The 9,360-nt window shown below is 50.1% G+C and overlaps 1 protein-coding gene across 1 annotated transcript in view; it reads left to right on the forward strand.

Annotated features, from left to right (window-relative positions):
• LIMS2 (LIM zinc finger domain containing 2) overlaps positions 1-9,360 on the forward strand; it is a 58,367-nt gene that overhangs the window by 27,204 nt on the left and 21,803 nt on the right. The gene's annotated exons all lie outside the window — the stretch shown is intronic.

Consider the following 9,360-nt stretch of genomic DNA (forward strand, 5'->3'; position numbering starts at 1 on the left):
CCTTCCCGCACGCCGGCCTCGCGCGTCCCCTCCACCTCGGCCGCTCCCGGGCGGCAGCGCCGGTCAGGTCAGCGGCCCCTGCCCCGCGCGTCCCGCCCTCCCGCCGGCCCCGGGCAGCGGCAGGTGAAGGGCCTGTTCCGTCCCCCGCACCGCCTGCCCGCACTACTGGGCCGTGAGCCCCGCCCCCTCCGGAGAACCGGGGCTCAGGGCTCAGAGGGGCGGGGACTTGCTCAAGGTCACAACCAACTAAAGGGCAAGGCGTCAAAACCCAGGCTGTCGGCTTCTACCAGCTTCCCTGTGTGATCCTGTGAGGCCCCACCTCTGGAGCCTTCTGTAAGCCAGGAATGGTAAAAATGGTAAAAGGTCTGTCTGGGGGCCTGGCCAGAACTGCCCGCAAACACAGGCTGCGCGGGGATAGGCTGGGGGCAGGAAACTCCCCCAGGCCTGGCTCAGGTTCTGCTCTCATACCCCTTGTGGCCATTTCACAGATGGGGTGACTGAGGCCACAGAGCCCGAGTGACTCACCAGGCCAGTCACATGTCCACCAGTTCCTGGCCAGTGTTGGCCTCTGCGGCCCTTTCTGGAACGTGGCTGGGTACAAGTGCATGACTCACGGCTGGGTGGGAGGGGCTGGTCTCTGAGGTCCGGGCGCCCCCTTCCAGCCAGTCCCTGGGAGGAGGATGCTCTTCTTCACTACCCCTTGAATTCGGCGGAAGGGTGGAGGGCACCCTGTGGCTTTGCTGGGGAAAGGGGCTTGGAGAGGCAGTGCCCAGGAATGGGGAGCAGCCACTCGGGACAGGGTGGTGGACCCAAACCTAGGTGATGTGCAGGGCCGTCACCCAGCCTGCAGGGGCACATCGATTAAGGCTGTGGCCCCGAGTCTTAGGGCAGCCCCAGAAACCAGCACGGATCCTGTCACCTGGGGAGTCCTGTGCTTCATATGCAATTTGCTGCCCACTTCCCAGACCTCCTGTCCCGACCCAAGTCTGTGGACAAAGCCAGCTTCCAGCGCTCACCCCTCCTAGTGCGCTCGTGTCCTCCGGTCCCTCGCAGGGCGCCCCAGCGGCTGCCTCGCTCCCCACCCTCAGAGCTTACGGGGAAAAGAAGGGAGAGAGAAGGACAGGGACGGAATCAGGAGCAGCGACAGATGGGTGGTGGGGTGGGGGTGGGATGCGTGGCAGGTGATTCTCCAGGCGCAGAAGAGATCGTAGGGCAGAGCCGCAGGGTGCCAGCTTCTGCCCAGATTCCCCGGGTGGGCGTTGAGGCAGAAACCCCGACGCACCTCTGTTCCCTCAGCAGGAGTCCTCTCAACCCTGAGTCCCGGGGGTCTTCCAGGGAGAGGGGGCCATCGGGTCAGCCAGACGCAGCCCGGCAGGAGAAGCTGGGAAGGCAGGCGGGGTGGGGGTGGGGGGGGGGGAGCAGAGACCAGCCTGCCCCAGCTGCTGCCTGGCTCCAGCGGGCTCCCTGAGCCTGAAAGATGCTGGTCGTCAAGTGACACAGGGACCAGAGTGAGCCTTGGAAAACACTGAGTCGGGTTTTTCCTTGTGAAAGTAAAACTGCTCATCTTAGAGAGTTTGGAAAAACCCAGAAACAAAAAAGGTAACAGAAACATTAGAAGAAAGAAAGGAAACACCAGCAGTTCCACTCCTCAGAAATGCCCTCAGGGACATTTTGGTGGCTTTCTTCTTTTCTTGTGGTGTTTTCTCGTGCTCATGTGTTTTTCACAAGCTGTGAGTGGTCTCTGAGCACAGTGTTCCGCCCTCCTTTGAAGTTTGCCTACCACATGCGGCGTCCATGCCAGGGCTGGCGAGCCTCCCCTCCCCACACAGGCATAGGGGCCAGGCTGGCAGAGCAATGGACATTCAGTCTTTGGGGTGGGCGAGGTTTTTCCTGTCCCAGAAGCTGTGAAGTTTCATTTTCATGCCCCCATGCCCTCCACACGTCCACTGCCCCCACGAGATGCCAGGGCAGTTCTCACACCTGGATGCTGGCTCTCCGCACATCATCCCTTGCTGCCCAGACCAGGCTGACCTTTGGAAATGACCCTGTCCTTGTACACCTCATGCACCTTCTGGGGCTGTCCCTGCCAACGGCGTAAAGTCCCAGCCCTCCGTGGGACTGGAGCAGATGAGACCAGAGGGAGGGCAGTGGGGAGCCACTGAAGTGACCTGGGGTGACATGCATGACCAGGCATGTCACCCCATGCCTGGGGCTGCTGAGGAAGAGATGGGGAAGGAGACTGGCCAGGAGGCAAGAAACGGGAGAGCCTCTGCTTGGCAGCCATGGGGCTGGAGAAGAATAGACGGACTCAGGGGACCTGGGCGGTAGAGTCTGGACCCAGTACGGATCCAGGAAGAGGATGCCCAGTTTGTGGTGGCAGGTGTGGGAGTGGACATAGAGCTAGTTTGGGCCATGAAGCGTTCGAAGAGCTGTGGTGAGTCTAGGGGCAAACCCTGAGACTGGACATGAGGGCCTGCAGCCCAGGAGAGGGCTGAGCTAGGGCGGAAGAGTGAATGAGGCCTGGAACGTGGGCGTGGTTGCTTAGGGAGCAGCTGTGCTGTGGGAAGAGGCTCAGCCCCAGCTGCAGCCCTGGGGACTCTGGACCTTAAAAACACCGCATCTTTGTCCCAGCTGAAGGGGCCTTTGGCATCACCGGTTTTCAAGCCCGGGTGGGTTACGTCCCCTACCCAGGGACCTGGCCTGGCAGCAGCTGTCTTCCAGAGGGAGCCTGGGACGTGGTGCTCGCAGCAGTGTGACTCGGTGGCTTGGCCTACCCACCAAGTCCCACCTACCGCATGACCGGCATCCGCAGAGGCTGCCAGATCTCAGCTGGGTCCCACGCTCGGTACGGTGCAGAGTGGGGCTGCTAGAGCCCTCTCCTCACACATACCAGCCTCCCCCGACCCCGATGTGCTCCCAGCTGTTCCCCACCCTCCTCAGGAATACGGCCAGTAACCCCCTCAGCAGAGGGACCTGCCGAGGTGCAGCTAGGGTGGCAGCCAGAGCCCTCAGGACAGCACATGGGGCTGTGATGGAGGCAAGGGTTTAAGCACAGTGGGAAGTGGGTGACACGGGATGTGCAGCTGAGGCCTGAGCCCCAGGCTGGGCCCAGCCTATGGCCCCTCACCGCCTGCCTTTTCCTCTGCTTCTAGTGTAGACTCCCCTCTCTGGCTGGCCTGACCTGTAGTGTGTGCCCAGTTCCATGCTATAACAACACCTCTACCTGGGCTCACTTCAAGCTACCCACGTGATGTGAAGCAGTTCACGAAATTCCTGAAAACTGAGCGGTCAGCAGTGTGATCTGGCCCAGGGTGGCCCGGGCACACCGCTGTGGAGAGGCACCAGGCGTTCCCTGCACAGCGGCTGGCCCGCCTCTCCGGCGACACTGCTGCTCCCCGCTCCCACCTACCACGCGCACATTCTCACTTAAACCTTCCCGGGGGCTTCATTTCTAGGTGGGGAGTGGGGCAGAGGGAGGTCCCTGAACTGTGCTCCTTGCTCTGTTTATTCAGATCTTCTGAATTTCTGATGATGTCTATTTACTCGAATTTCCCGTGAGGCAAGAAGGTTGGAATATACCACTCATCATCTCAGGCATGCCAAAGGATCTGGGCGAGTCGTCTTCGGCTCCCCAGTGAGGTTGGCTCTGGCAGAGAGGCTGTTTGTGGTGGTGTCACTGGCTCCCCTGGGGGTGGCACTAACCACTCAGCCGGAGAGGCAGTGCCATCTCATGCCTTGCTGGCGGCTGCCCTGGCCCTTGTCTCTGCCCTAGTAAGTGACATAGTTGCATTCATCGCTACGTGTGTTTTGCTTAAACATTTGAGATAGGAATCCCATGCTATGAAATTCACTGTTTCAGAGTGTACAGGTCAGTGGCTTTTAGTACATTCACCACGTTATGCAACCATCACTACTAATTCCAGAACATTTTCATCACTCCCAAAAGAAAAACATTTGCAGCCAATTCCCCCCGCCCCAACCCCAGCCCTTGGCAATTCCTAGTCTGCTTTCCGTCTCTACAGATTTGCCTGTTCTGGACGTTTCATATAGATGGAACCATACATTAGGTCACTTTTTTTTTTTTTTTTGCCTGGCTTCTTTCATGTAGCATCATGTTTTCAAGGTTCATTTATGTTGTCATATGAATCAGTACTTTGTTCCTCTTTTTAGCCAAATATTCCCTTATATGGATATACCACGTTTTGTCTATATGTTCATCTGTGGTGGACATTTGAATTGTTTCCACTTTTGGCTCTTATGAATAATGCTGCTGTGAACATCCCTATATATATTTTCTACTTTCTGGAGCATACACCTAGGAGTGGAATTGCTGAGTCACATAGTAACTCTGTGTTAAACTTTTTGAGGAACTGCCAAGCTGTTTTCCAAGTGACAGCACAATTTTTACATTCCCACCAGGAATGTGTGAGGGTTCCAGTTCTCCACGCCCTAATTATTACATCATTATCTGCATTAGTAGGTGTAAAGTGGTATCACATTATAGTTTTGACTTTTATTTCCCTAGTGACTTGTGATGTTGGACACCTTTTCAGGTGCTTATTGTCCACTTGTATATCTTCTTTGGAGAAACGTCTACTCAAATTCTGTACCCATTTTAAAATTGGATTCTTTTTATTGTTGGGTTGTAAGAGTTCTTTTTGTATTCTGGATATTACACACTCGTCAGATATATGATTTGCAAATACTTTCTGCTGTGGATTGTCTTCTAACTTTCCTGAAAGTGTCCTTCAATGCACAAAAGTTTAAATTTTGATGAAGTCCTATTTACCTATTTAATTTCGATTGCTTGAGTTTTTGGTTTCATATCTAGGAAACTGTTACCTAATCAATGGAGATTTATACCTATGTTTTTTTCTAGGAGTTCTTTAGTGTTAACTCTAATATTTCAGTTTTCAATCCATTATGAGTCAGTTTTTATTTATTTTTTATTTTTATTTTTTATGAGTCAGTTTGTATATATGACCTGAAGTAGAGGTTTAAAGTCATTCTTTTTCATGTGGTTATTAAGTGGTTCTAGCATCATATGTTGACAAGACTATTCTTTCCTCAATGAATTGTCTTGGCAGGCTTGTCAAAAATCAATTGACCCTGGATGTGTGGGATTATTTCTGAATTCTCAATCCGATTCCACTGATGTATGTGTTTATCCTTATGCCAGTACCATACTGTTTTGATTACTATAACTCTGTAGTAAGTTATGAAATTGGGAAATGTGAGTCCTCTGACTTTGTTCTTTTTCAAGTTGTTTTGAACAACTATTCTGAGTCCCTTGCATTTATTTCCATATGAATTTTAGGATTAGTTTGTCCATTTCTGTAAAAAAGGCAGTTGGAATTTTGATATGGATTGTGTTGAATCCATAGGTCATTTGGGGGGAAAGGTATTGCTATCTTAACAATGTTAGGTTTTCTGATCCATGAACATGAGATGTCTTTCCATTTATTTAGGTCTTCTTTGTTTCTTTCAACAACGTTGCAGAGTTATCAGTGTATAAGGCTTACACTTCTTTGGTTAAATTTATTTCTAAGTATTTTTTTCTTATTTATTTATTTATTTTTGGCTGCGTTGGGCCTTCGTTGCTGTGCACGGGCTTTCTCTAGTTGCAGCAAGCGGGGGCTGCTCTTCGTTGCAGTGCGTGGGCTTCTCATTGTAGTGGCTTCTCTTGTTGTGCAGCATGGGCTCTAGGCACGCGGGCTTCAGTAGTTGTGGCCCACGGGCTCAGTAGTTGTAGCTCACAGGCTCTAGAGCACAGGCTCAGTTGTTGTGGAGGACAGGGTTAGTTGCTCCAAGGCATGGGGGATCTTCCCGGATGAGGGATTGAATTTGTGTCCCCACCATGCTGGCAGGCGGATTCCTAACTGCCACTGCACCACCAGGGAAGTCCCTGCTCTTAATTTCTTCATGTGGATTTGAATTATTGTCTAGTGTCCTTTCATTTCATCCTGAAGGACTCTCTTTAGTATTTCTTTTCAACTCTAGGATTTGTTTTTGGTCCCATTTTATAATTTCTCTCTCTTTATTGATATTCTCCATTTGGTGAGAGATTTTCATACTTTTCTTTAGTTTTTTAGATCTGGCTTCCTTTAGTTCTTTGAACGTATTTGTATCAGATGATTTGAGGTCTGTCTAGTAAGTCTAAAATCTGGGCTTCCTCAGGGACAGTTTCTGTTGATTGCTCTTTTTTTTATGTGTCTAGGTCATTTTTTTTGTTGTTTCTTTGCGTGTATCATAATTTTTGCTGAGAACAGGACTTTTCAAATAAAATAACGTGGCAGCTCTGGAAACCAGATTCTCCCTACTCCCCAGGGTTTGTTGTTGCTGCTTATTGTTTGTTTAGTGAGTTTTCTGAACAGATTCTGTAAAGTCTGTATCTCTGTCATTTGTGGCCACTGAAGTCTCTGCCTGGTTAGTTTAGTAGTCAGCTAATGATTGGACAGAGATTTTCTTGAATGTCTGAAACCAGTAAGTCTCCCAGCCTTTACTGAAGGCTCTGAGTGTATGTTGGGGTACAGTGTCAACATCCAACCAGGCATTTTACAACTCCGCCTTAGTCTTCACTTCCTGATTGTACAGAGCCCAAAAGGTCCATCAGAAGTGAGAGCTTAGGACCTTCTAAGGACTTTCCTGAGCATGCACGTAGCCCTGGGCATTCGCATGGCCTTCTAGATTCCCAGGAATATGTCGGTTCTTTTTGAAGCCCCTAAGGACATCTCATTCCTTGGTTTTTCCTTTTAAGCTTTTTGATTAGTCAATTGCCCAACTGTCCCCTTTGCCTGTGACAATGGCAGCTATGATAGTAATACATAGGTAGCTGTGATAGTAATACATTTGAAAAACTCACCCCAGGAGAGGATTTGAGCACTGGGTAAGTGTGAGTGAGGTCACATAAAAACCAGCCTTTCAAGTGGGATCTTCCAGGGAAGACCAGGTCTTTCTCCTTTGGGGATGAAGCTTTGAAAGAGTTTCAGCCTGTTCTGCTCCCTCATTACTGGGAATGCAGCCAGTTCCTCTTCTAGGCAGCTATGGAGTTAGGAAGTGGGGATTAAGGACTAGGATAAATTAAAACACCATAAAGGTGTTCTTACCAAGATTCAGCTTTTATAACCCCCTCCCAGTTGGTTATTTTTTAAATTTATCTATTGTTATTGAGGTATAATTGACATACAACATTATGTTAGCTTTAGCTGTACAACATGATTTGACATTTGTATATATTGTGAAATGATCACCACAATAAGTCTAGTTAACATCTAGTTAACTAGACACCGTAGTTATAAAAATTTTTTTTCCTTGTTATGAGGACTTTTAAGATTTATTCTCTTAGCAACTTTCAAATATGAAATACAGTATTATTAACTATAGTCACCATGCTATACACATTGACCTAAACAACACTTAGGTTGTTTCCATATTTTGGCTATTGCAGATAATGCTGCAATGAACATAGAGGTGTGTATATCTTTTTAAATTGGTGTTTTTGTTTTCTTCAGATAAATACCCAGAAGTGGAATTGCTGGATCATATGGTAGTTCTATTTTTAATTTTTTAAGGAACCTCTATACTGTTTTTCATGGTGGCTGCATCAATTTACATTCCCCCCAACAGTGCAAGAGGGTTCCTTTTTCTCCACACCCTCACCAACACTTGTTATTTCTTGTCTTTTTGATAATAGCCTTAAGCCTTTCTGACAGGTGTGATATCTCCTTGAGGTTTTGACTTGCATTTCCCTGATGACTAGTGATGCTGAGCATATTTTCATGTACCTGTTGGTCATCTGTATGTCTTCTCAGCAGTTTTTCTTGCTCTCTGGGTTACTGTAAGTCTTTGGTTAATTTACAGAGCTCTGAAAGAGGTGATGCTGACATTCCTTGCTAGTTTTTTCATTGCTTTTATGGAAAGACAAACTTTCAGAGGTCCTTATTCTGCCATTTTTGCTGACATCATTCTTACTGTGTTTTTGCAACTGTGTTCTCTGGAGCCAGAATGCTGGCTGGGGATCCCAGTGTGACTGGTACCTCCACCTGCACTGGTAAGAGGGGCCTAGGCCCCAGGCCATCGACTTGAAGCTGCTCTAAGAAAACTCTCTACAGTAGCTTTCTTAAGCATTCATCTCTCTACATCAGCAGGTGGGAGGTGATCCTTCTACTTGTTGGCTCCAGGCTCAGCTTCTCTCTGCCCTCTAGCCCCTGGGGCCACCTTTAAGAAAATATTTGTTGAATTGATCAGTGCTTGGTACCTTTGGAATTGAGCTGCTTTGACAAACTATATACTGCACCCAATGTTCGTAGTCATCTGGCTGTGTTTGGGGGTTGACCCCCAGGGTAGTTAATGAGTACTTACTTCCTCGTGTTTGGATTTACTAGATGACGTGTGTTCCTCGGTGTCTGGGACTGGCATCTGAGTCTCGATGGATCCCCTCAGTTTCCTCCTGCCCCCGTGTTGGAGGCCCAGCACCCTGGAACGATGGAAGGCAGAGGAAGTTCCTGCTCACGCTTCCTTGACCCCACTAGAAAGGTTTTCCAGGGAAATGGAATCTAAGTTATAGATTTCTGCGAGCCCTCCGGATCCTTATTTAACGCTGCGCGTGGTGCCTGCCTGGCCAGCAGTGGCCACAGTTCAGATGCTGGCCGTGGGTGTTTGCACTTAGATCACAGTAACCCCGCCAGTCCCTTTAAGTAAGAAGGCATGGAAACGCTGCCTTTCTTGTGGTCTTCCATCAGAGGCTGCTGCTTCTGCTTTCCGTGGTGAGCTGGGGGGCTACCTGCCCTCTAGCTTTTGACAGTGTGGACCCCTTTTGGGGTGGATGGTTATTTGTTGGCCAGATCCAGGGACCGGGCTGCCCTGGTCTGGGTCTCCTCGGTGGCTGCATGTTCTCAGGGAAGGGAACAAGGCAAACGTGGGCATGTGTGGGAATCCCTCATCAGCTTCTTGACTGCAGGATTCCTAAGCTGGCTCAGTCCCATACTGCCCTCCTCAGATGTCTGTACCATCGTCAGCATGTCCATGTCTGTACCATCGTCAGCATTTCCTCGGAGGCTCCTGGCAACCCGGGATCTCCAGGCATCCTGCCCTGCCACTGTGGACTGGACCTCTCACCTCGGTGCACTTTGGGAGCTTCCCAGCGTGTTCCCTCCCCAGCCTGGACCCAACCCTGCCAGCCTCAGCTTTCACTGTGCTGCCCCCGCGGCGGGAACAATATCCTTTCTATTCGGAGTTGACTCTGCTGCCCTTTGGAGATCGCAGTGCGTAACGTGAGCTCCTGTGCAGAGGGGTGGGGGCCGAGGCGCCCCCCGCACGCCGGGAGTCCGGCGGCCCAGCCCGGCCGTTGGTGGCTGCCCC

Source organism: Neophocaena asiaeorientalis, unplaced genomic scaffold, assembly GCF_003031525.2.
Source record: "Neophocaena asiaeorientalis asiaeorientalis breed wild unplaced genomic scaffold, Neophocaena_asiaeorientalis_V1.1 scaffold98, whole genome shotgun sequence".
NCBI lineage: Eukaryota > Metazoa > Chordata > Mammalia > Artiodactyla > Phocoenidae > Neophocaena > Neophocaena asiaeorientalis.